Consider the following 27,922-nt stretch of genomic DNA (forward strand, 5'->3'; position numbering starts at 1 on the left):
GATAAGATCTACAGGGATTATACATCTTTTTTAAATCGTCATGAGCTGTTAGCTCTTTATTTTAAATTTTAGCTGGGATATTTTCGGACTGACCACTCGAACTAATAGCCACTTACCCGCACAATAAAAATGTTATTCTTTCACCCGCTGTTCGAGCGGGTTAAAACACTTGAAACATTCGGCCACTCTATCTATGTCATCTTGGGTGAGGGAGGATCAGACTTGTTGCCTTTTTTTCGGGGCCATCTTCCGAGGTACTCTAGTGGCTGGGGAGGGCTCACTGGTCAGCACATATAAATGTGGAAATGCAAGGATGCAGCCCTAGACTGTAGAAATTGTACCTTGCTGAATTAGGAGGAAGACATAAGATCTACAGGGATTATACATTTTTTTAAATTGTAGTGAGCTGTTAGCTCTTTATTTTACATTTTAGCTGGGATATTTCCGGACTGACCACTCGAACTAATAGCCACTTACCCGCACAATAAAAGTTTTATTTTGTTCACCCGCTGTTCGAACGGAGTTAAAACACTTGAAACATTCGACCACTCTAGCTGCGCCATCTTGGGTGAGGGAGGAACAGACGTGTTGCCTTTTTTCGGCGCCATCTTGCAAGGTGCTCTAGGGTCTGGGCAGGGCTCACTGGTCAGCACATATACACAGGGAAATGCAAGCACGCAGCCGGCGCGCCAATGGCGCGCCAGAGGCAAGCCCGTCTGCGCTCGTCCGTGCCCCGGACGCGCTTAGCGCCAGCCATGCTTTCTGTTTGGATGACGATTAAGGGCGCCTGATCTATGGCAGGGAACAACTCATGAATCTCTGTAAGACAAACTGCAAAGCCACTCATCCTATGGCTCCTGAGTCAACTGTGGAAAAGTCCCTTATATGTGGACTGATTAATAGCCGGTCACTTGTTAAGCACCATGCGGAAGTCTCAAGCTTGATTGAAGACATGAGACTAGACTCTCTGTTTTTGATAGAGACATGGACTACTGCGGAGTCAGTGGTGGAAATAGGGTTTGCCTGTCCCAACGGATACAAAATCCTTCACAAGCCAAGAACTGTAGGCAGAGGGGGAGGAGTGGGAGTGATTTTTAAGGAGGAGCTGAACTTTACGCCCCTACTGATAGATGAAGTGAAGGGGATAGAAATCATGGGTTTTTCGCTGCAGGCCCTCAGTGGTAGTTTACTCAGAGGATTGCTATGCTACCGGCCTCCAGGCAGCACCATGCAATATGAAAATCTCCTAGATACCATCACCAATCTAACTTTGACGCACACTAGAATGACTATATTAGGAGACTTCAATCTTAGGGAGGATGGGAATCTCAGCAGTAATCTGAGAGATTTGAGACACATATGCGCAAACTTTAATCTCTCACAGCTTGTGGAACAGTCCACTCATCAAGGGGGGCACATTCTTGACTTACTATTCTCCAATCAAGTTACCTCCAAGGTATTAAACATAATTCCTCAGTCCTGGATGACCATTATTTGATTCATTTCGTGGTCAGGTTGCCTTGCTTAAAGACCAGAACTAGTCAGCCGAATACCTATAGGAGAGGCAGGGAATGGGCCAAATTAGATAACATTGGAACCCATATGCCTGTCCCGGAGGAAAACTACTTCATATCCACAGTTACGACTGAGGAACATTATAATATCTATACCAGCTATATAACAGACATTCTGGATCAGACAATTTCAATAAAGAAGTTAAAAATAGGAATAAAATCATGGCCCCCTGGTATAACGAAGATCTGAAACAGTTGTGTGCGCTCCGTAAGAAGGCGGAAAGGAAATGGAGAAAGGGGTATACTGAGGAAGACAAAAAAGATCTGAGATCAGTACAATTGAAATATAAAGAACTTATTCTTAAAACTAAGGCAGACTTCTATGCCACCTCTATCATACAAGCGCCGAATTGTCAGTCAGTCAGTCAATCACTTTTATTTGATTAATAAAAATCAGAAAAAGGCACAAAGAACAAATAATCACGGCAACTACACAGCAACAGTACATTGATTACAAAAATAGGAATAAATAACATAGCACAGTTAAAAACGAGGACATATCTCAACACTTCAATAAAACATTTTAGATCTTCCGTTCGGCAGTTAATTCCAAAGCTAAAAAGGTGCCCTCACCACTAGAGTGATTAAATCATAGTGGGGCTGTGCCGTAAGTTAAGACGTCTCTTATTAATACGGACACCCGGTACTAGAAAGCTTGCTACATGAAATGTGACACGTGCACTAGATAGAAGTTGCAAAAACAGGAGCGCAGGTCTAACCTGAAGGAATCCCGCCTCCCTCAAAATAGGTAACAGGTATTTTTTCCTGATCTCTGCATATTGTTCACAAAACATGGTGAAATGTAGTGTGTCCTGTATTGAAAAATTATCACAATCACATGGATTTGCATTTTCCCAGGTTGAATAGGAGCCGAACATAAAATGTATTAGGTTAAAACGGAATCTGGTTAAAAGAAACCAGTGAAACGGTCTTGTTACTAAAACAAGATAGAGTTCAAGACCAGGAGCTGTTGTGAGTGCATAGTTCCTTCTTACAAACAGTTTTTTCATCTCTAACTCCTCCCGCTCTGCCATAAACACATTTAGCAATGCAGATTTAATCACCTTGACATCCTCTCTTTTGATACGTTCTGGCGAATGAAAGAGCTCAGGTCGCCCCACGTTCGTAAGCATTGATTTCACATAAGCCAACCATGGGATTCTGTGAGCTCTGTCCAGAGCGAGGCAATCTTTAAGGATCAAGTGGTTTAGGGAGATTTCCTGGTTGAGCCAGGTTTTGAGCCAGCAAGTTACAGGGGCGGATTTTAAAAAGTCTGTAACGAACCCCAACCCCAACTCTGAGTGTGTTGTGAAAGTAGGGGTGGACTGTGGGACAGAGGGGAGGGATCTTAGAAATGTGTTCTCCACCTTCTGGATGTTATCATGATTTGTGTATCCCCAGATGGCAGAGCCATTGATGGCTATTGCCAGGCATTTGGCTTTATATACTTTAAGGATAGCCTCCATTGGTCTGGCCCCCATCCGTTTAGCAAAGTTCAACAAAGCCACAGCCGATCTTGCTACTGCATTGCTTTTTTACTTCTGTTGGGGACCCGAATTGATCAAAAGCCCTTTTTAAAATCATTAAGGACTTATCTTCCCCCACTTGCTTGAACAATAAGGTTGCAGCATCACAAACATTAGGTGATGAAATTGCTCTCTATTTTCAGGAAAAAATTGCCATAATTGTTAACACTTTCAATCTAAATAATGATGGCCTAGACGATCTAGAACAATCGGTGGATGAAGATCCTCCCCAGCCAATGATCTTGGATAACTTTCTGGTTCTTACTGATGGCGCTTTTAACAGTCTGGCGCACAGTGTGACCTCGGGCTCTTCTCTTGACCCCCTCCCTCATAAAATCTGGAAGTCATTTGGCAAAGAAACCTTCCCTTGGTTGAGGCAGATTTGTAACCAATCTCTAGTGGAAGGAATTGTCCCGGAGAGCAGGAAACAGGCGGTGGTGACCCCATTGATCAAAAAGCCCACCCTAGACCCCTCAACTACGGCAAGCTCTCTCTCCTGCCATACCTGGTCAAAATCCTGGGGAAAGCAGTTAGTAGAACATTGCCGTGATTTGTGGAGGATAATTACCTGCTTGATAGAGACCAATTTGGCTTTCAACCAGGCCATGGGACCGAGACAGTGCTTGTCACCATGATGGACAATCTGCGCATGTGAGCCGACAATGGGAATGCTACTGTTCTAGTGCTTCTCGATATTTCGGCAGCATTCTACATGGTGAACCATTTCATCCTAGTGGAGAGACTTAAGAAGCTAGGTGTGAAGGGACGGGCACTGCAATGGCTCCAGTCCTATCTTGAAGGAAGACAGCAGGTAGTGACCCTAGCACCATTCTCCTCCAGAAAATCTCTGGTAGTACATGGGGTGCCACAGGGCTCTGCGATTAGTCCTATTCTTTTTAATGTATATTTGCAGCCCTTGCTTCCTATTATCAAGTCCTTTGGACTTAGCCTAGTTAACTATGCTGATGGTATACAGCTGGCTTTCTCCTTAGAAGGTGAATATGCAATATACCTGGATATATTCCAGCGGTGCATGCATCATACGGCTGACTGGCTCAGGAGAAACTCCCTTCAATTTAATAGCGGGAAGACTGAGGTGTTGTATTGCTCCTCTGCCAGGATGCCCAAACCCTTACCATTTGAGTTTAAACTCACTCCCGAGGTGCAACCAATAGTGCCGGTCAATAAGGTATGGAATCTGGGGGTTCTGATTGATGGTAACCTTCAGATTGAGTCACATGAAAACAAGACCGCCAAAGTATGTTTTTCCCTAATACACATGCTTCGTAAAATACTTCCGTTATTACCAACAGAGTCATGTCCACTGGTGGTAAGAAGCACAGTGCTAAGCAGACTGGACTACTGCAACTCTCTGTATTTGGGGGCCCCACAATACATCATTCAGGGATTGCAGAGAGTACAGTCTGCAGCAGCAAAATTAGCACTCAATAGGCTGCGACTCTCATCCCCCACCTTAGCTCTGAGAGAGCTACATTGGCTGTCCATTAAGGAAAGGGTTCATTTTAAATCCCTCTACCTGGTTATCAGAGCAGTGCATGACCTGGGCCCAGTCTCATTGCAGAAAAAGTTTATGCAGTACCAGCCCAAGAGGCAAAATAGCAACTCTAGTGCCGGCCGACTGGCGGTCCCCAGTTTCAAACGTGCTAGGTCGGGAGAGAGGGCATTTAATGTGGCGGGTGCTTGCCTCTGGAATGAACTACCCCTGAATCTCAAACAAATGGACTCCCTGATAGAGTTTTGTAAGAGCTTAAAAACCTGGCTCTTTCCCTAAAGCTTAATCTCCATCCTCCTATCTGTTTGGCCCGACCTGTTCTACTATGGTCACTTTTTTCGAGTCGGAAGCACCAGGATACCCATAGGGTGACAGCATGTGCTATATAAGTATTAAAATTAATTTAAAAAATCAACATACATATACGGACACACACCCAGAGTACGTTGAACTCGCCATACAGCACCTGGCCACCATGACCCAAAAATCACGGTGCAGGAGACCGAAATGAGACAGCAGCAGAAAAGCCATACCACCACAGTGGAGCCCCGTAACAGCCCACGCCGGCTGCCAGCCCCTTGGGACTGGAAGAGTCTAGGCCACTGCCAAGAACAGAAGAAACTGTAAATGTAAATGTAAATGTATTGCGATTTATATAGCGCACGTATCACCCGAAGGCATCATGGCGCTTGCCTTGGGAACCCGTCCTGGTATTCCCCTGTGAGATAACCCCAGCAGGGTATCCACAAGGTGAAAGCAAGGCATCCCGCCGCGAGGGGCCGTAGTGGAGATTAAGCAAGCTATTGCCCAGAGTCGCAGAGTGTGAACACGTGAGTCGAGTAGGCACCGGAACGAGAATTATCGAGTCAGTGGAATGTTTGAGCCCAAGACCCGCCGAGGCGGGGAATTGAACCCTGGTCCAGGACCGATCTCAGCTTCCGGGTCTGCCGCCTCTAACCCCTGAGCCACAGACTGAAGCAACCACAGACCCGGGCCAGCTGCACCAGAGGGAACCAGCTGCGCTGGAAGACCCACGTAGGCCGGTCCAGAAACGCAGCGGAAAACTGCACCCCGCCACGTAGTAGAGCAGTGAGTAACTCCCGAAGGAGAGGCTGTGACTGCAACTGGAGGCAGAAGCCTGCGCGGGGAAGGCATCCGCCCCGGCCACAAGCAGGTAAGCCGCATGAGCTCCAAGGAGCTTGGAAAACAAAAAGATGAAAAGCCTCGCAGCCCGCGCAGAAACCATGGACTGGGAGCGGCAGCCGCCACAAGGCCTCTTGCAAAAAGACCAATGGGGGTGCGGCTGAAGCTTGCAAAAATGGGCCGTCGGCCCCCAGAACCCAAAACTGCCAAAGTCTCGGCTCCCGCCAGGACGGTACCCCAGTGAGGCACAGGAGAGTCTGGAAAAGCTGCCCGCACCACCAAAAATCAAAGGTGAATCCCAGGAGCAAGGGGTACCAATGGGAAGCCGAGGCACAGACGAAAGCCAAAAGCCAGCGCGCATTAGACCTGAAATCGGGTATCAGAGAATTGGACCTGAGCACATCCCTATTGCTAGGCACGGGAGATCAAGTAAAATGCTGCCAGTCCCAGGGAAAAGCTCATCTGAAAGCAAACCCCAGAACCAAGGAGCAACTAACGAGAGGCCTGGGCACCAACAATCAACACAACCCCAGAGCTTACCTGGACGGTGGTCAGAAGGGGCTTCAAGGAAGAGCCCCAGACCACCCCCGCCAACCCACGGCTTGCTATGGCAGAGCCTAACCGGTCCAGACAGGAACCCAGGAGAAGGAAGGGGGAAGGGTACTAGATCTCAAGGGTCAGCTAGAGCAGGACCGCAAACCATAGACCCACGTACCTGCAACAGCAGGAACCACTTACCAGAAACACGATCTAGAGAATCTGCAGCCCAGAACCACAAAAACAGGCTGACGAGTTGGGCCGGCCCGCTTCTTATAGAGGTTATGGGTGTAATGGGTTGGCCATATTGGGAAGGGAATGGAGGCATGGGAGGCTTACATTTTTGCTTTGGAGGGTTCTGGTGTGGAGCTGAAGCTCACTTTGTTAATCATGTGGCGAGGAAGACTTACGAGGAGGTAATGTGTACCATTGGGGCCACTTTTCCTACACATGAATAGCACACCATGTTTGAACGTTTATTCAATGATACTACACTCACATTTTTACAACAATGTGAAGGTTCTTAGAGGTGTGTACAGTAGGTTAATATCCAATCCAATCCAATCCAAAAATTCTTTATTTCGGCCATTTAGGCCATAAAAGATGCATAAAAGACATACATACATTACAAATCAAACATATAAAAATGCATACAGGTAGCAAGTAGCAGCATTCCATGACATTTAAAATTAAGTATATAAAATACATAAAAGGAACAAGCAACAACATTTCATATCATTGAGATTAGAATAGACAGAATGTGATAGGAGACGTTGTCAACGGAAGCCAGAGGTAACAATGACAGTGGTAAATGTGCCCCTATATGTTCTACACTGATAACTTGGTCTTTGATCCTAATATCTGTCAGGAAAAAATCAATCCTTGAACTATGTTTATATTTCTTATTATAGAACGTGTATCCTGGCTGATTTGCTGCTTTAAGTCGCCAAATATCACACAGCCCTAATTGAGCCATAAGTGACTTCACTTTAGCAGTCATTTTACTGTTCACTATTGCCCTAGGATTACCAGTTCTATCCAACTTAGCATCTAATACTGTGTTAAAATCTCCTGCCATGACAATTTTACCTGAGAAGTCCAATAGTTCAACTTCTATTTTCTCTAAGATTGTAGGATCGTCAATATTTGGGCCATAGTAACCGACTACTACTAGTATTTCTCCCGGCAATCGTAACTTACATATCACCCATCTCCCTCTACTGTCTACTAAACTGTTTTCAACTACTATATCAGAACCTCTTCTAATTAGAATAGCCACTCCCTTTGTAACCAAGTCTTGCGATGTGTAGATAGCCTTCCCAATCCATTTTTGAGTAGTGAATATATCCTTACATTCCTTTTGTGTTAAGTGTGTTTCCTGCAAAATAATGATCTGTGCTGGCGAATCTTCTAAGTATTTCAAAATTAGTATTCTCCTTGATTTGACTCGGAGCCCGTTAACATTCCAAGTGAGGAACTTTAGCTCCTTTTTATTAGCCCTGCTCATGATATTTATCATATAGTGACAAGATTTCCCTACTGATTAGGACGCAGCAAGATAGCTCATGAGGAATATTTTCTTTTTTTCTCCCTGACCCTGTTCCCTCCCCTCCCCTCCCCACACTCTCAATTCCCTCCCCGGAAAACCCAACCATTACTCCCATGGCCCAGGCCAGTGGACGTCTCAGTGGTGATGTCACTTTTTAAATATATATATATATTTTTTTCTTTTTTTTTCTTTTTTTTTGGTCAGGTTTCTGTTTCTAAGCTATTTACTATGCTACTTGGGTAACATCCAAAAAAGCATCAACTTCCTCAACTGTACGAAATGTATACATTTTGTTGTGCCACATAACTTTTAGGAAGGCGGGAAATTTTAACTGAGCTGTGGCTCCTACCTCCCTTAAGGGTGTCAGACGTTTTCCCATCTCCCATTGCCTATTAGCTGTTGCTGGAGATAGATCCGACCTAATATGCACTGATACTCCATCTATCAAGATAGACTTTTTCTTTAAAGCAAGTTGCAAAATTTTTTCCTTCAATGAGTATGTTGCAAAGTTAATTAGAATTTTTCTTGGCTTAACCCGATCTGGATTTAGCCTGAAGGGGTCACGATGTACTCGTTGAATGTCACGGGCCAACCACTCCTCAGTTTCATCTAATGACAACTCTTTCTTTAACATTTGCACAACAAAAGTCTTTATGTCTGTTCCCTCTTTCCCTTCTGGAAGTTTAAGAATTTTTAGGTTGTTTCGCCTTTGCATGTTTTCCAATCTTTCTACCCTCTCATCTAATTCTCTATCCTGAGAGTATAATGTCTCTATCTCCTTGCGGTTGTCCAACACTCTTCCGTGCACCATTTTTATCTCAGATTCCATCTGGCTTGTACGTATAGTCAATTTGTCGATCTTGTCCTCTAACAAAGTGCATGTAGCGCTAATACGCTCTTGATTTTTTTTAGAGGCTTCAAACCCTAAATGAATGTCTTGCTCCAGTTTTCTTAAAAGTTCTATTACGGACAGATCTGCTGAGGCATACTTCTCATGCTGTGTGGGACTGATTTCCTCTGGAGGACTTTTTTCCCCATTAACTGACAATTCATCTCTTTTTATAGATATATCAATTGCTTCATTCTCTTGGAATTCAGTAGGAACCACAGTTGGACACCCCACTGCTGATTCTGATGTGTTAGTTTGAAGTATCTGTTTAGTGAGGGACTGTGCTGAGTCTGTATCAAGGCTAACAGCCATTTCTACCTCCATCTCTGTGTTTAGAACCTGAAAAGGATTAGGGGATAAGAGGGTTGACCAATCCTGATCAGCCGTCTCTACTACCTCTTCAACCCTAAGATGGGGTTGGAGCTGGGGGGAGGAACCCGGTTTCAAAACCAAAACCTTAGGGACAGGTTTAAAGTAAGAACTAAGTGAGGGGGTTATAGAGGTCTTTAATCCAGCCTTTTCTTTTTTTTGTCTCTTTCTTCTCTCTTTCTTTGAGGGTGAAAACGTAGGGTTAGACAATATCTCTGTTTTTGCCGCCTCGTTTTTATGACCCTTCTTGCACTTGACTGAAGAAGAGAATGGACCTCCTTGTAAATTATCAGAATTATCAGAATTGCTCCCTTCCAACAGACCACCCTGCCTCCCTGGTCTGTTACTCCTCAACTGGTATCTAGTTATTTTCCTTCCCACTATCAGCCCCCTGCTTACTTGCTCCACGCTTAATTGCTCCACGCCAAGATCTGCTCCTTCGGTCCGATTACTGCCACACAGCTGCGAAGGGCTAGACGTAAGTGTCTCCACTCCTTGACCCCTGCCGCCACTGGTCGGTGTTCCAATTTTTGCCAGCACTCTTCTCCCTCTGCTGACTCCAGACGCTGCTCTCTGCCAGCTCCCCACCGGTAAATGTCGTGACTCCGCCCCCTCACTCTCAGCGGATTGTAGAGCTGAGCCCTCCGCCATCCGTTTTGGATCGACTGAATCGAGCCGACAGATGGCCTCCAAGATAGACCGGTAGCTCGCCGTGGTGTCCGCTAAAAGTTGCCCTCCACTTCAGGTATGGGTTTCTTTCTCCCGCTATGCCGCCATTAACTGCAGCTTACGGCTGCAAGCCGAGATTGCTGCTCTGCTCCGCTGCTCTCTATAGCGTAGCTTTCATCTCTCAATGCCGCTGTGACCCCACAGGTCCTCGCTCTCTGCTCTACGCTCTGTGTGAAAAAAAACTGTAGAAACCGCCAAAACCACTCGGCAGTACTGCACAGAGCCTGACATCACCACTCCTCGGACGTCCGCGACCCGCTTCCTAGCCGGCCGCCATGTTTTCCCCCATTCTGCTGTAGGTCTAAATTTAAGCCTGAAACCAGAAGACACGACCCCGGTTTGGAGATTAGATCGCACAATTTTAGCGGATTCTGAAATCTTAGAGACTCTTAAAGAAGAGACACAAACTTTTTTGGAGATTAACCTGGGATCGGCTAGGGAAGACATAGTGTGGGAAACATGCAAAGCTTTTATGAGAGGTAGAATGGGAGCTCTAGGTGCAAAAAAACGTAGAGCATATTATAGTCAAGTTTCTAATCTAGAAAAAGAGATCCGAGAGGCCGAACTTATTAGAATTTCGCAGGGAGTTACCATCCTAGATGGGTCATGCGAGAAAAAACTTTTAGATTTAAGAATTCAACTTACTGCAACACTCACTCAAAGAGTTAAGGAGAGATGGGAGGCCAGTCAGTTGGCACACTTTTCATATGGAGAGGGATGTGGTAAGCTACTAGCGTGGAAAGCCAAGAAAGATGCTATACGGAATCAAATTAAGGAGATCAAGAAACCAGGGACAGATCAAGTTATTGCAGAAAATAAACAGATTGTAGAAGCGTTTCAGCAATACTTTGCAGATGTTTATACAGAGGATCTCTGTCCAGATCAGCTCGAGATTGATTCCTGGCTGCCCCTAATCCCACCGCTTGCAAATGAGGATATGTTGGAATTAAATAGGGAAATAACTCAGGAAGAGTTGATGAAAGTTATCAAGGAAGGCAAAAGAGGGAAAGCACCTGGACCAGACGGTCTACCTGTGGAGGTTTATAAAGCTTTGGGAGATACGGTGGCACCCACTTTGTGTCTTTTGTATAATAAAATCTTTAGAGGAGAAGTGGCAATCCCAAGCTCATGGAACGAAGCTACTATTGTTTTAATTTTAAAACCAGGGAAATCTCCAAAAAGTATGGATGCATATAGGCCGATTTCACTTTTGAATTGCGACTACAAATTTTTTTCAAAAATCTTAGCTGATAGGCTAGGTAAAGTCATTCATAAATTGATTCATGAAGATCAAAGAGGTTTTATTAAGAAGAGGTACTTAAAAGATCTTACTTTTTCACTGATAGGTATGATTGATGTAGCCTCTAAATATGATTATCCCTTGGCAGTCATTGCGCTAGATGCTGCCAAGGCTTTTGATCGAGTCAATTTTGTATATTTAAAATCCCTTTTGCACCATCTTAATTTAGGGGATAAGTTCACACAATCTATTTTTTCTCTGTATCATGCACCTACATCAAGAGTACTAGTAAATGGAACCCTCACACTTTCTATCAGAGTAATGCGGGGCACCCGACAAGGATGCCCCTTGTCACCGCTGCTTTTTAACATATATATACAGCCTCTTGCATGCAAAATTAGAGCTTCAGCAGAGATACCTCCCTTTGTTGTGATGGATTGGTCCAAGAAACTTGGACTTTATGCGGACGACATTATTGTTTATTCTACTGATTTAGTTGGAACCTTGGAAAATTTAGTGAATACGACAAAGGAGTTTGGTAGGATTTCTGGATATCAGTTAAATCAAGACAAAACTGAAATAATGACTTGGAACCTTGATACTGAAGATGTTAAAACAACAAAAGAGATGAGGTACCTGGGAGTTAGGATTACTCAGAAAGTCGAAGATATGGCCAAAACTAATTACGATAGGGTGAGGAAAGAGGTTGGCGAGACGTTAAAAGGTTGGATGAATTTACCCCTGTCAATATATGGAAGATCTAATCTTGTTAAGATGGTGATTGTACCTAAGATTACCTTTTTATTCGAGACTATTCCGCTGGGCTTCAAAAAGGAATGGCTGGCGAAGTTACAAAGTATGACAACATCATTTATATGGGCATCAAAATCCTCTCGAATTTCGTGGATGAAAATCAGGAGGAAAGTTGAAAAAGGAGGACTGGCGGCTTCAGACATACGAATGTATGCATGGGCTTTCTGTTTAAAAAATTGCAGGATGCTGTTGGGTACCCCTGTTAACTCTCAGATTGGAGGCCTTTTTGCGATAATGCTGAAGAGATCAGGTTATCATGAGTTTGGTTTTTTGTATAAGTTTGGAGACCCTAAGTTTTTTAAAAAGGTGAAACTCAAGACGCTGAGAGACCTTGCGGAGACATGGTTTAAGATTAGAAAAGTATCTAATCTCTCGTATTTTAGCCATAGCGCTCCGATATGGGATTCTCCTGGAGCCCCCTCTTGGACACGAGATCTGCTTGCTTTAAGTTTGAAAAAGGAACCTGATCTGCAAAGGTGGAAGGACTTGTTTCAAGATGGCAATTTAATTCCTTGGGATAGTTGCCGACAAAAGTGGGGCTCAGTTTTTTCTAAATATAAGTACTTACAGATTCAAAGCTGGGCGAGCCACTTGGAAGTAAAGATTGGAGTGGAAAATGAGTTTGAGTCAAAGCTGGAGACGGGGGCATTTGAGAAGGAAGTAGCTTTCTGGTATTGGCGAATACTAGACTTGGAGGATGGAACATTTGATTTGCCAGAGACCCTGTGGAAGGAAAGCTTGCCAAGGATCGCCACAGAAGACCAATGGCAAGTAACTATGTGCATGCTATATAAAATTGTTAAACCGGCAAATCTGAGGCGAAATCTCTTGTTTACCATCCACAGGGCATACTGGTCTCCATACAGGCTTTCTAAATTCAAAGATGGAGGGATTGTTGGATGTCCAAAATGCAAAGCTCCAAATGTTGACGACTTACACATGTTCGTATCTTGCCCAAGTATCAAGAATTTCTGGTTAGACGTGAGTAATTCCCTCTCCAAAACTTTGAATCAACCCATTGAGGTAAGCCCTGAATTAATTATTACTGGGAGAATGGATTTACAAAATAATTTTTTGAATAATAATGTCAGACTTATTTTTTACGCTATGTTGTTGGTTGTTATGTAAATTGTGGGTCTCACCACTTAGTCCCACTTTATTAGATTGGGTTTTAGCCATGAGGTACATGGCAAAGCTTGATATGCTAGATCCCTCTAAAAGAAACAGAGGATTCTGGTTACCCTTCCTGCAAAAGTTTGGTTAAAATTAATTTTATGTTAAAGTCCAATGATTAAGCCCGTGCCTGTCTCGCTGGAACTTGTAACTACCCCAGTACGATAAAGAGAGTTGGTGGAGGACACACATCTTGGGTCAGGCTGGGAAGAAGGATAGCTTAGAGGAATGCCAGGCCCAGAATATGTGGTGTCTATGCCCTATTACTCTAAATCCAGCACAAGAGATAATAAAAGCCCAGAGGTGGATTAGAGAGAAGAAGGGGCGGCAAGACGGCAAAGGAGGATTAAAAAAAAAAAAAAAAAAAAAAAAAAAACAATGACAGTGGTGTAGGCATACATCCTATGGTGGTTTTGCCTTAATCAACTTGGACCTAATGCGCCACATGGCCAAAAGATATTTTGCAACTGCGAAGACAATGTGTGGGGAGGAATCAGTTTTCAGTATTCTGACGGATGTTACACAGTTCCTTATTGCCATGTTCCTACATAAGGGCACAAGCCAATATTTCCTGGGTGACTTGTAGGAAGGGCAAAAAAACAGAACATAATTTTCCTCCTCATCGCAGGAATTACAGCCAGGGCAAGTTTTGTCCCCTCCATTGGTCCACTTGCTAGTAAAGGATTTAATAGGTAGGGTGCCAAACCGCCACTGTATGAATAGCTTCCTTGCCATAATAGGGTAAATAAAATCCATAAAGGTTTCAAACTTATAAGAATTTTTGGATTCAATAAAACGATGGGTTAGAGTGCCGATGCGCGGTGCAATCACCTGAGAGACAAGATTTTGTTCCTTATAGGTTTCTACAAGTCTTTTCCGGGGGACCCTATTGCAGCCTGTTTCCGGGGCCTCCCACAGCTCGTTAAAACTGAGCCAGAACAGTTCTCTTTTGACGAAGGATAGCCAGGGGATCTTATCACTGTGATTTAAATTCATAACATGCACAAGATCTTGCCTGTAGTGTCTGAGCTCATTTGTTGACCAACGTCTGTGCCAGAATCTTAAAGGTTTGGATTCAAGGTCCTCCCTAATAGACGGTAAACCCTAATCTAGGCGTAAGGGAAACAGTGGAGTTGCAGTTGGGAGTGCCAAAAGACGCCTCAGAAAGTTGTTTTCAACACGCACCGTAGAGTGCAGCTGATTTCGCTTGTGTATTGTACATCTCAACTGCAGGAGCTATGGGTTTGTAGGTTGAGGTGTTCGTAACCCTTAGGATAGCCCCAGAAAGTTGAGAAAGCCTTATTCGCGAACTTGAGATCTGTGGTCCCCAGGATAAGTTCTCATGTAGGGTTACGCCCAGGTACTGAAATGTTTTGACCCTCTCCAGTACCGTGGAATTTAGGGATGGGCTAGGTCTGGTTGTAGGAGAGGGGTTAAAAATCATGAATTTGGTCTTCCCTGTATTGATCTCGAGGCCATACTGCCTGCAGAAAAGACGAAAACCATCTAGGATTCGCTGGATTCCCATGGGCGATTTGGAGAGCAGGAGGGTGTCGTCGGCAAACATGATTGCCGGCACCCTCCTGCCAGCCAAAACCGGGGCGTCATTATCCCTAACGCTAACTAAGTGTGAGATGACACTGTTCACGTAGAGACAAAAAAGAGTAGGGGCAAGGACGCATCTCTGCCTGACCCCCCGGGAAACAGGAAACCTTTTTGACAAAACTCCACCCCGCCCACATCGTACCTGGGCAAAGTTGCCCTAATGGAGTCTTATTATGGCCTGTAGTAGGTTAGTGGGCACTCCCATCTCCTTCAGGAACTCCCATAGTTTTTTCCGTGGTACCAAGTCAAATGCTGACTTCAGGTCTACGAACACCATGTACAATCTCCCTCCCTCAATGCTCACCGATTTCCAAAAAAGGAGGACGAGGCGGAAGATTTGATCCATGGTGGACGTATTTTTCCTAAAGCCAGCCTGGAGGGGGCTTAGGATTTCATTTTCCTCCATCCAGTCCAGGAGTTGGTCCAGTAGAAGTCGGGAATAAAGCTTTTGGGGGACATCTATGAGGCTAATCGGCCTGTAGTTGGATGGGAGCAGCGAACAGCCCTTCTTGAAGATTGGGACTATGTCTGCCCCCAACCAAGTACAGGGGATCGCCATTCCACGTGCAATTGAATTGAAGAGAATATGGAGGTAAGGTGCCCAGATCTCTGGTTGGGACCTAAAAAGGTCACCTGGTAATTTGTCAAGGCCAGGGGCCTTTCCCAACGCATGACCATCTATTGCACTGGCCACTTCCCCTAGCGTGAACTCCAAGGTGTCTCCAGGGAGGGATAGAAGTGTTGCAACAACAGCATCAGTATTCTCTAGGGTATCTGCATATAGGTTGCTGAAGTGATCTTCCCATATATATGCTGCAATATTGGGTTCGACTGCAGCTTTGGGTTCCCCACAGCCAGTGGTGACTAGTGACCAGAATCTTCTTGAGTCCTTGGTTATTAGGGCTGCTGAAAGATCTTGCCATCTATCCCAGTCCCAGTCTGACCTCCCACGGGCCATTATGGCCTTATACTGACGCTGCAGTTCGGCCACCCTGGTCCGTGCGACACCATCCTTAACTGCGGTGATAAGGTCAGACTTGGCCTTTCTGCAATCGGAGTTATACCAGGAGGAGGTTCTGGTCTTTTGCTTGGGCTTTGGCACCTCGGGGTATAGAACCTCACCTAAAACACCCACTATGTCTTCATGTATAAGAGGTAGAATTTTATGTAAATCCTGGGAGCTGGATTGACTAAGTAGATCACCCAAGGCCTCGAATTTAGGCAGCACCAGATCGTAAATTTTCCCATTATTTTCTTCTGACTTGGAAAATTTCTGCCATCTCACCCTACGCCTGTTAGAGGTTAGTACCAGATTATCCTGATCATCTCTATCCTCAAGTGGTAGTGATCTGGGATATGCTGGGAGATAGGCCAGGGAGAGTAGGAGAGCATTGTGGTCACTATCTGTGCGGGGGATTATTTTAAAATCCTCTACCTTTGACCAGAGACTGGTATCTATAAAGATGTAGTCTAGTCGTGACTCATGATTTTTTCTATTAAATGTGCATTTTGAGGGAGAGTCTGAGGGTGTACGTCCATTGCAAGCTCTTAGCGCAAAATTAAGGGTCAGTGACATAATTTGGACCGCAAGTGGGGGCCAGGATCTGGGGTGGGGCGATTGACACACTGGAATGCCCCAGAAGTCATCTTCTGCCGTAAGGGCCCCTTCCCTCAAGCCCTCTAAGGGCTCGAAGTGGCAGTTAAAGTCTCCACCTATTACCACCTTATAATCGGTCGGCAGCTGACCCAAAAAGGACACAAGGTCTTCTAGTGTGGTGGACTCCGCCGTTGGGCCAACTGGGCGGGAGTAAACGTTTATAATTGCCAGCTTGGGGGCGCCAGGCCAATTCAGTACGACGCACTGAATGTCTTGAGAGGACGTGGCTATGGTTTCCTCTGTGCAACCAATGTGGCACGCTATCCACACCGCCAGACCACCCGAGGGCCTCCCCTTGCCATTCCAGGTGGCCTGAATATCAAATGTTGCATAGCCAGTTTTGAGCACGGGTTCCCTCGCCCATGTCTCTTGAAAGAGACAGATGTCACTATTTGTTATTAGGGAGTCCCAGTCTTCAGTGTGTATTTTATTGGCAATGCCTTCAACATTCCATGACAGTACCCTCAGGGCTCTAGAAGGAGTATGCAATGTAAGTCCCTGCCCCCCTGTAGTGTCACTGTCACTGCTTACATGTGAGATGGGAATCCCTGAAGGAGGAGATGGACTATGGTTGGATGTGACTGAAAGGGTTTGAATCGTGCTGTGGGAATCACTTGGCACCTGAGGGGGGGAGTTTGCACCCGATAAGTAAGATTTAGCATCCTGTACGCTTAACCCCCTCTCTGAAGCAGGATGACTAGGGGAGGTACCCAGGCGTCAATCACAAGAATCCAAGCCAGAAAAAGCTTCAAATCTATTGCTAACTTCCAGGGGTGTGAAAGGAAGCAAATGATCCATCCCCCCTGTTTCAAGTGAATAGTCCGACCTCCTAGGGTTGGTACCATAACCCCTTTGCGGAATGGATTCCCACCCATATGGATTCTTTAAGACCCTGAGGCCAGGCTGCGGGGGGAAATAATGATTGTTTTGTTTTGGACCTAATGTACCTGTCAGGGCCATAGAAGGCCAAGGGCATGACAGGGGAGCTACTAAGGCTCTGGGATAGAAGTATGTAAGGTCACACGGCATGATTGATTTGCCTAGGTTCCCAGGCATCCAGCTCAAAATGTGCCTAACTGCTTCTGGATCCCTAAAGTTGATCACAATCAAGTCGCCCTCAATGTCTTTCTCACGCCCCCCCAACCAGGGGAGTCGGCGCACGTGCACAATGTCCCCATTAACATTACCTGGGAGTGGCCTGTTCTTAGACAGCCAATACATGGTTTTATTTGTGAGCTGCTGTGGACCTTCTCGCTTATCAGGGTCAAGGGTGGGAACACCCGTAAGCAACACTACATAGGGTAGTGCTTCCGGAGGAAGTTCAACCTGAGGAATTCTACGTTTTGCTACTCTGCTTAGGGATTCCCTCTCTCCAGCCTGCTGCGATGGTCTTGCAGCCGTACTGTTTCCACCCTTCGGGATAACACCATCCATGTGCATGGAAGGTCGAGAAGGAGTGGTAGAGGTTGTATTCCCTTGAGGATTGTGGGTCACTATTTTAGCAGGGGCATTGGGCTTAGGGAATGAGGCTGTTGTGGTGGTAATAGATGTTGTATGAGCCGTCTTGGCTGCAGTGGGTTTAAGGATATTGGGTAAACCGACCGCAGCCAATGCTGAATTAGGAATGAGAGGGGCCTTCTGCTTGTCCAGCTTGTTGACAATAGCCTGTTCCAAGTTCCCTAGCCGTTGTTCAATAGCCAATAATCTATCTACAATAGGAGAAGTGAGCGACCTCAACATTTGCTCAAGAAGCTCCAGGGTCGAGGCAATCGGCTGAGTGTCCTTGGTGTTGGCACTTGAGGAGGTGGTGGCAATAGTAAGTGGAGGTGTTTCTTGTTTAGTCACTAAAGTGATTACGGGTCTTGTATCCACTGTTGATTTAGGAGCAGAAGCTACACCCCCCCCTTTCCCCTTGCCGAATTCAGAATGGCTAATTTTGCCCTTTTGAATAGGACCCCCCTTCCTCCTTCTCTTATTGGGAGGTGGACCATGAATTTTCGGGACCTATATCTTCCTCAGTTGATTTTTGGCGGAGATTTTACCAATATGGAAAGTAGCTGGTGTTACTTCCTGACCTACGACTAAATTACAGGATGGTGAGGGAGCGATGGTAGGTGGGCTAAGTGGGGCCCTAGGAGAGGGTGATGTGGGAGAAATGTGCCTCAAAAGTTCTGGGATTCCCTGGGTAGCGAAAGGGTCCTCAGTATTAGGGGCCACCCCTGGTCTGGACGTTATGATATGCGGGGATGATGTCAGAGAGAGTCTGGCCTTGTAACCCTCGATGGAACGACGACGCTCCACCCTTCTCTCTGCAAGGGCTTCTTCCCTTTCGATTTCTGAAGTAGATTTCTTGAAGTAATTATCTAATGTGCCCTTGTTGAGGTTTCCCCCCGCAATGCCTGGTGAAGCAGTGTCCGTATTGGCAGGGGAATACACAACTATGGGGCTTAAGCAGGAATGTCAGTTCAGGACCATAAGGTGCTTGACAAAGCTTTGGTCCTCAGAGTGATAGGAGTAAATAAAATAAAAGAAGGGAGAATAAAAACGGCCAGACCAAGCAATGGTAATGCAACAATAAGTAGCACAGAATGGTAGAGTCAGCGACAGGGTACTACGCATAGGGAAAGATTAAATACTATTATATACGTAGGGAACTCAGGTGTAGGGGAGAACACAATGGGAATGAAAGAGACGGGGCCCAGCCCAGCCTCCCTCAGCCACCTAACGGCCACACAACGGCCCGCCCTTTGCCCGGGCTTAGCCCCGTGCTGAGTCCCGCACGGGTCCCGCGATGCGCGTTGAAAGCGTCTGTTATGAGGCAATGAGAGGAGGCGGGGCACGCCCAGGAAGAGGCACCAGCTGTTGGCAATCCGAGGAATGCTGGTCCTCGCAGTCCCGGGCTCCCGCAGTGTGAGTCCTTGCAGTCAGGCGCTTGCACAATTAATCCCCTCCAACAGTGCCACAACAAAGGGAAGCAGCAAAGAGGCCAACAAATGGCAGGGCGAACCTCAGAACAACAGAATCTTGCTACGAGCGGCACCCGCGGAGCGGGGGCCGCTAGCAGTAATGAAGCAGTGAGAGGAGGCGGGGCACGCCCGGGAAGAGGCACCAGCTGTTGGCAATCCGAGGAATGCTGGTCCTCGCAGTCCCGGGCTCCCGCAGTGTGAGTCCTTGCAGTCAGGAGCTTGCATAATTAATCCCCTCCAACAGTGCCACAACAAAGGGAAGCAGCAAAGAGGCCAACAAATGGCAGGGCGAACCTCGGAACAACAGAATCCTGCTACGAGCGGCTCCCGCGGAGCGGGGGCCGCGAGCAGTAATGAAGCAGTGAGAGGAGGCGGGGCACGCCCGGGAAGAGGCACCAGCTGTTGGCAATCCGAGGAATGCTGGTCCTCGCAGTCCCGGGCTCCCGCAGTGTGAGTCCTTGCAGTCAGGCGCTTGCACAATTAATCCCCTCCAACAGTGCCACAACAAAGGGAAGCAGCAAAGAGGCCAACAAATGGCAGGGCGAACCTCGGAACAACAGAATCCTGCTACGAGCGGTTAATATGAGATTGGTACTCCACCATGCCAGTGACACCCAATTGGTTACACACTTTCTGTTAAATTATCTTGTCTCTAACAAATACTGTTCAGGACTATGTAAATAAGACACTGATAGCCCACTTGCCGATTGTTCATTTTTTTTAATCTTAAATTAAAATTTAAAGTATGTACACTATTAATGAGATTTACATGTGTACTACAATGAACAGTTTCTATAAAATGTGGACAGTAGATTAAAATGAGATTAGTATCCCATCATGTCAGTCTTGTTTTCAAATGACTGTCCCTATATAAGTGTATCAGAAATATTACTTATAGCCCACAAGGCGCCGGTTCAAATAATTTTGTCCTGGATCTAAAGCATTTTGTATCCAATATAAATGATTTTTGTTGATATTGTACCCAATTTAAATGTTAATTTTTCTTCAATCACCTTAAATATAATTTTTCGATCTACTTATAATTACGGTCAGGGTCTCAATCCCTTGTCACTTTCGTTATCTGCTAGGAAATTTCTGTGTCCTCCCTGAAACAGGCTCCATTTAATCTGTTAAGTGACCATACACGTGCCCAAATTGAGCTGCTGCACCTCGGCATGCACACCCAGCCTGTCAAACGTCCTGAACAGCAGAATCAGTCCTGACGTGGTGGCTCGCTCAGCTCCCGTCTGTCATATACCTGCACTCTTGACCGTCCTCTCCAATGGTTGGGAAGGTTTTTTATTCGCTGCATTGCTGAAGGTAGGAGACAGGCATTTCTTGCGGCTTGCTAGTTTCGTGCATATACTCTCATGTCACGAAACTACTATCTTGTAAAACTTTACTTATAGATTCCAACCGGATGGTGGTTTCTAAAGCAGATATTTATTATCTAGTTTTAAACCCAAAACTGGCTCTTCACAACATCGTCAGGAAAGTAAGACACACGCTTTACACAGCGTTGAAACGGGTCTGGATGCCATGCAGTTTTACAGTTCTCCAACATCTTTTCCATTATTTCTTGTTTAAAGATTCCAACCGGATGGGAGATTTTCGCCTCACACTCAAGGTAGGCCATGCACCTCATTGCCCGTATTTCATTAATGCTCCACAACACAGTCTAACCAATTGTTCGATATACCTTAAATCCCAAATTCCAAACGGAAGGTGGATACTCATTCAATGTGCCATTCTTTCATCCCAACTTCTTTTTTAAGGTAGGTCATGCACCTTTGGGTCCATGTTTCAGTATGTGGTTCTGGAATACGGTGTATTCATCCGCAAACCATGCATTTACTCTATACTGTGATTCAAGACTCTCACAGGATGGTGGTGTGTTCCCATATACTAATCGCCCATGATATTGACAGGTTCTTGGAATCCCTTAATGACATCGCCCTGTTTTCCGAAGCTCTACTGTTTGATACGTACCACAGCAAGACTTGGTGAGTCCTTTACTATTTGAGTCACCTAGTGATAGAATCATTTTACTCATATGAACACACCGGACATATGTATAAATTATCTTGCACTTTATAGGCTGTCCACATCTGCATCCTCAGTCCTAAGGAAGACCCGCTGTGCTGCATGTTGAACTAAGCATACCACTGGGTTGAAACGTTGACACTCTTTCTGTTCATTTCCACCAGTTTACTCGCCCCAATGCTGTAGAAATCTTACAGGGCCATAGGAAAACATGTAATATAAACATAGGAAGGGACATAACCTCATTGCCTAATAGGATTTATTTGTGTTATTTGTAGGTAATATGTATACTTTTCTTTCATGGTTTCACTTTGTCACTTTATTGCACTTGATTCACTGGAGTCACTTTGCTCTTTCGTTGATAAAAATTGTTCATGTGACAGCTATATATTCTTTCTTTAAAACAGTAAATACTTTTTCTGAACTAATGAATTGTTTTTTGTGTGTGTTTCATTGGTTATTCTAAACAATAATAGTATTTTTAAATTCGACATTGATAAAACTTTATTTGTTGTGTTGTATTGACTACTAAACAATAAGCAATCGAGTCACCAAACAGAACCAACTGCAGACTAAATGTTTGACTGAAAGGAAGCAGATTGGGTATGGGCATGAGTACCCTTTAAGACAATGGATTCTAAAGTAGATGCAAATGTCATTACGCCTATGTCCACGGGAAACAACTAGTGCTAGGCAGTGTTTACCCTACAAACACAGATCAGGATGACTTCTTGACACAAATATCCTCCATACTGGCTTCCTGGTCCCACCTCACTTGGCTGATTGGAGGAGATTTTTATTCAGTTTTGGACACATACTTTGATCATTCCTATCTCGCGCTTCCTAATGCCCCATTGGTTAGGCAGGAAAAATCACTATGAGAATGGATAGCAGGGTAGTCCTTGTCTGATTTATGGAGTGCACTCAATGTGGAGAGGCAGGAATCATCCTTCTATCCCATTCCAATCTGCTGATAGAGTGGGAGAAAAGTAAAGTAACGATATAGAGGTGTAAATATCCACATTGGTGAGACATGTGAAACAGTTTTGAGTGCCCTTACACAAGCTGAATCATGGTTGGGAATACTAAAGCTTGAGATGGTACATGATGACACTCATGCGTACTGTGAGAATGTCCCTTTTTTGACAATGTTAGCCCCCCCCACTTTTTGCCTGGACATTTAAGTGGTTTTGATTGTAGTGCACATGGTCCCTGTCAATAAGGTACCCTGTCCCAGTTCTTCTTCCTTAACAACTATTTCCAAATTTGCCCTTCAGGCCCCCTGTAAGTCCCTAGTAAAAGGTACCTATTTACCATGGGCATGAGGACTAAAGAAGGTCCCTTAAAGACCCCTCATCTAAGTCATGCAGACTGCCACTGCAGCATGCATGACCTGGTGCAGACCAAATGACAAAGCTGACTTGGCAGACTACCTGTGTACCATGCTAGATAGCACTGAATAAGATATAGGTATGTCATCCCTCTAACAGACCTTACCAGCCCTAAGGCAAGGTGCACTATATCACAGATGCAGGCTCTACATAAGCAGATATACCCCGACAATATGTGGGTCTATTCCATAATAATGTAAGTGCCAGGGAAGCAATAGAGAGTACATGGGCTCGAAACTCAACAACTCGAGTTCCCCAGCACCATGATGGATTCACTAAACACATAAGTGTTTGATACCAAAATTTCCTTACAATCAACCCACACCGATGCCAGTGTGGGATTTATTGAAACATGTACGCAGAGGGCAGCTCTGAGGTGCTCCTTGAAAACCTGCCTACCTTGGTGTGGGCTCTGACTGGCTTTAGGTAGCCTGCCAATCACAGACATGTTTCTGGAACCCTGGGGGTAGAGCCTCTGCTCGCCAGAAACAATGCACACCCTGGACAGAGATGTCAATCCTCCTCCCTCTGGATGAGCCTGTGTTCAAAAGGGAAGTTTAAAAAGCCTGCTGCCTATGTAATGCAACCCCCAGCCTCTGCTGCTGGCAGCCAAGGGAAGCCCCCGGAAATATTAAAAAGGCTAGTAGATGTGCCCACCTTTGCCAACTCCACCCATCAGGTGGAGGAGGCAAAGCTAAGCTCACTTTTCAGTCCCCTCCATCTTGAAGATGAGAGGACTCCTTCAATCAGGGATAGGTCTATCCCCCTCCCATAGGAGGGTGGCATAATAGTGAGTGTAGTCACCCCTGGTAAGGTGCCCATTGGCCCTACCTACTATTACCCTGATACACCCCTAAATGTATTATTTAGGTGGCTCCCCCAAACCTAGAAGTAATATTTCTGCAACCAAAGAAGAAGAAGGATGAAGAAGACACTGTGCAGCAAAGCCTGAAGATGACAACTGACTTGGACCCAACCCTACCGGCCTGTCTCCAGCTTTAAAGACTCTGCAGAGAAGACAAACCATGTCCTCTCATCAGCGACCTCCATAAACCTGAGGAAGACTGCCTATTCTTCAACAGAGACCAGACCTCCCAAGGACAGTGGTCCTGTCGGGAAGAATCAGCTACAAGGAAACCGGATCCACCTGAAACCGTGAATCCTGCCCACTCTGCACCTGAAACCCACGGCCCCAGTCTGAGTAGCTCACCTGTCCAGTGAAGATTCTCCAGCAACCCTGACCTCAAGTCCATCATTGGTTGACCCCACACGACACCTTCGGCCTGAATCCTGAGGTCCCCCCTGACCATGACGGCCCAGGTAAGAAGACTGCAACATCTAAAGGCACCCCTTTATCCAAAACCCCTGCACCTTGATGAGCTGAATCAACAGTGCCCCTATGAGCCCCTACACCTCTACTTACCTCTGCTGTCATTGGTCTCTCGTCTTCAACTTCGCGTGTGACGCTTGCAGCCTGTTTGTTGAACACAGAATCCTCATTGAATAGCATTGGGTGCCCAACGCAGAATGTGCACCCTGCACCCGGCCGCCCGTTTGCATCTGGTGGTGTATCTCTGGTGCTGCTTTGTGGCTGCCTTGTGCTTGACCTAACCCTCAAACCTTGGCCCCTGCAACCAATTTACTTACCTGCAAGCAGTGTGGCTTCGAGCACCCCCAATGTCCTCTGAAACACATTGGGCTGAACTCCAATTTTTATTTCTGCATTCGACCGCCCCAGTGTCGCTGGTGGTACAGTTTTGGTACTCATTTGACCCATGCAACTTGCTGATCTTTGGTCTCTGAGACTGAAACTGTAAGTTTTATATTTACACGTATTACCGCATTATTGTTTTCCTTAATAGGATAACATTGAACTGCTCAGAAATTGTCAACTTTTGAAAGATGAAAATATTTCTATTTAAATATGTGCTTATCATATTGAGAAGAGCTTGGTCTTAAAATAAAGTACAAGCTAATTTTTCTAAAATTGGTGTTGATCTACTAATCAGGTGTTGTTGGTCAATGTTGTGCAATACATGTCTTACACTCCTTTACATTGGACCTAAGGCTGCTCGCCCACATTACCACTAATAGATCCCTTTCGGTTTTGCATTGAGCCCTGTACTCTTTTGGGGGACTTTTGGATTCTGTGCATGGTATAACCTTCGAGTGGCATACCATATGGAGAGCCAACTTCCCACACAGACAATCTACAGGAATGTTTCATTACTTATGCAGAACTCTTTTTACGCCTGTATGTCATAGAATACAGTACCTACACACAAAAGTTATATACTGAAGGTGACAGAGTAGGTGCACTTCTAGTTCATAATATCTGGCTTCAATTGGCCCCTACCCCTAGCCTTTCAGTGGTTACATCCAACAATGCATGCTGTACCACCCAAGAAGATATTAATACTGCATATTAGGAATATTTTGCTTAACTGTGTAGACGTCGCCCCCCTCCATCCTGCACCGCCAATGATGCCTTTCTTCAGGACCTGCACTTACCCCAGTTTTCAGCAAACCGCAAAGTGAAGTTAGGAGCTCCTCTGACACAAGAAGAACTCCTTCACTCAGTCAATGAACTTCCCTATAATAATACACCCAGAATGGATGGGTTACCCATCAAATTTTATGCCACCTTTATTTCCCATTTACTTCCACCCCTGGCGAAGCTCCTCTGGGCTTCTCTATTATGCATCTCTAGAGATGGGCTCTCTCCCACCTTCCACCCGACAAGCTCCAGTCACTTCCTTGCTCAAACCTGGCTGTAACCTGGAGGACTTGTCCTCCTATAGACCACTATCCTTACTAACTACTGAACACAAGATACTGAGCGAAGTGCTGCCATTGCGAATTTTCCCTTTGCTCCCAGAGTTAATTCATGCCAATCAGTGTGGCTTTATTCCGCGTTGCAGTACCTCCTTAAATATCAGAAGCCTGCACCACTTCATGGAGTCGGCCAAAGCCCATTACCCTATAGCAGGCTGCCTCTCCCTTGACCTTCTGCAAGCATTCAACACGCTGGAATGGGATTATATGTTTGGAACACTAGTTAGATTTGGTATTCCTACACCTACGTCAGATCGATCCTGCTTTAACACTAACTCTACTGCTAGAGCTAGGACAGGTTTGCATATATCTTCACCAGACTCAACATACCCCGGTACTTGGCAAGGATGTCCTTTTTCGCCACTCCTCCTTGTGTTAGCTATGGAACCTTGACACAGAGCATCAGGCACATGGCGGATGGCTGGTGTATACTGCAAGACATGATAAAATGCGTCTTTGACCTCACTATGGACTTCACAGCCACCTTGCTATACTCATTTGCCGATCTGTCTGGTCTCCTCATCAACCATGCCAAGTTCCATGCATTTTAATTTCAAGAGTGCCTAGGTAGGGATACACTACTAATCGGCACTCATAATGTTCCAGTGACACTACACACGTTTAGCTATTCAGGCATAATGGTATATAGAACTACCAAATATGATTCTGGATCACATTACGTCATGCAGAAGCGTGCTTTATCTGAAATAGTTATGTTACTCCGTCTGATGCATTTTTTTGTTTTAATTGCCTGTAGTCGTTCATGCTGTTTATTGTAGACTTCTTAATTTGTAATTGACAGATTTGCCATTGGGGCATTTGTGTTGCAGAGTGACTCTCCTTAAACTGCAATTGCCACCAGAAGAGGGAAAGATGGGCACCTCAGACTTCAAAGCTTTCTGGTTTGCTGGCCAATTGCAATAGCTATCCTATTGGTTGGCACGTTTCCACTTAACTGAGATCAGATGTACACAAGGTCTGCTGCGGTTAGGCACACAACATACTGTTGAAAGGATGAATTGTAAGAAACTCTAAACGTAGCCATGACGTATATCTTAAGTAGAGGTTTATTAGCTGGTTACAGGATGGTACAAGGTAGTTCTGTAGATGACAAGATCAGTCCAGATCAAGGTACAACACATACATTACTACTGCCAGGTGTGGCGTGACCACCTAACCTACCATTATTACTTAGCAATGCACTTTCATAATGAAAACACGCTCTTAAGTAAGCCAATGCCGCACTCATTATCCCCCTAACATACCATTGCAAGGCCTACCCACACCTATGTGTCCACTCACGTCGGTCAGGCTGGAGCCCTTGTTTTTTTCCACACATGCCGACATCTCCCACTATATTCGCATTCACTGGGCACATACTGGGTCGGAACTGGAGACAGACGTCTTGGTCCAGGCTGTATATGTAAATGTGTTGTATTTGTATAGCGCGAACAGTAACCGGTAAGCATCCCTGCGCTTGTACTCCTACCACAAGGGAACCCCTCCTGGCTTTTCCTTGTGAGGTGTCCACTCATGGGCATCCATTGGTGAAACCAGGCATCCCTTGTGTATTGGGGGCCGTTTTGGAGACTAAGCAAGCTATTGCCCAGAGTTGCAGCGTGGGGCCCATGCTTAGATTCGGCACTGAGGAGAGAATATACGGTCAGAGGAATTTTAAGCCCGATCCCGCCGAGGCGGGAATCGAACCCTGGTCCCTGGCCAGCGCTCTGCATCAAGGTCTGCCGCTCTAACCATTGAGCCACACTTCATTATTATCCTTCAATTTTAAGCACAGCTGACGACTAGTTGAGGTGCGCTGGGAGGCAGGTAAGACATATTCCCCCAGATGCATCAAGCACCCATTCTGTGAATTCCAATTTGCGAAAAATACCGAATAGGTAATTGGAATTCGCAGAATGGGATGCATAAAAAAAATGGGCCTTATAAATGCGAATCGCAATCGGCCGCAATCGCTGAATGCAAATTTCCAAAAATCGCAAAAAAATCGCAGAATCGTCTGTTTTCCCAACACAAAATTGTGATTTCGCAATTACCGAAATTGCAAATAGCGATCTCGCAAATTGCGAGATTGCAAAAACGGGAAGTCGCATTTTGAGCACAATGATGACATCACTACCAGGAAGTAGGCAGTTCCCTTACTCATTTGGAACACAGAGCTGGAGAGAGGAGGAGGCACAGCACAGAGCTCTAGGAGACACACCCTGCAGCCCCACAACAGAACATACATTTAACCCACAATGTCCCAGGATGCAGCAGGATCCAGTGAAACTGGCAGGAAAAGAAAAATCAAGTTCTTCGAACAGGAGCTGGAGTACCTGATTGAGGGAGTCAGCAAGAACCATGACAAGC

The sequence above is a fragment of the Lissotriton vulgaris genome, chromosome 5 (genome assembly GCF_964263255.1).
Source record: "Lissotriton vulgaris chromosome 5, aLisVul1.2, whole genome shotgun sequence".
NCBI classification, from domain to species: domain Eukaryota; kingdom Metazoa; phylum Chordata; class Amphibia; order Caudata; family Salamandridae; genus Lissotriton; species Lissotriton vulgaris.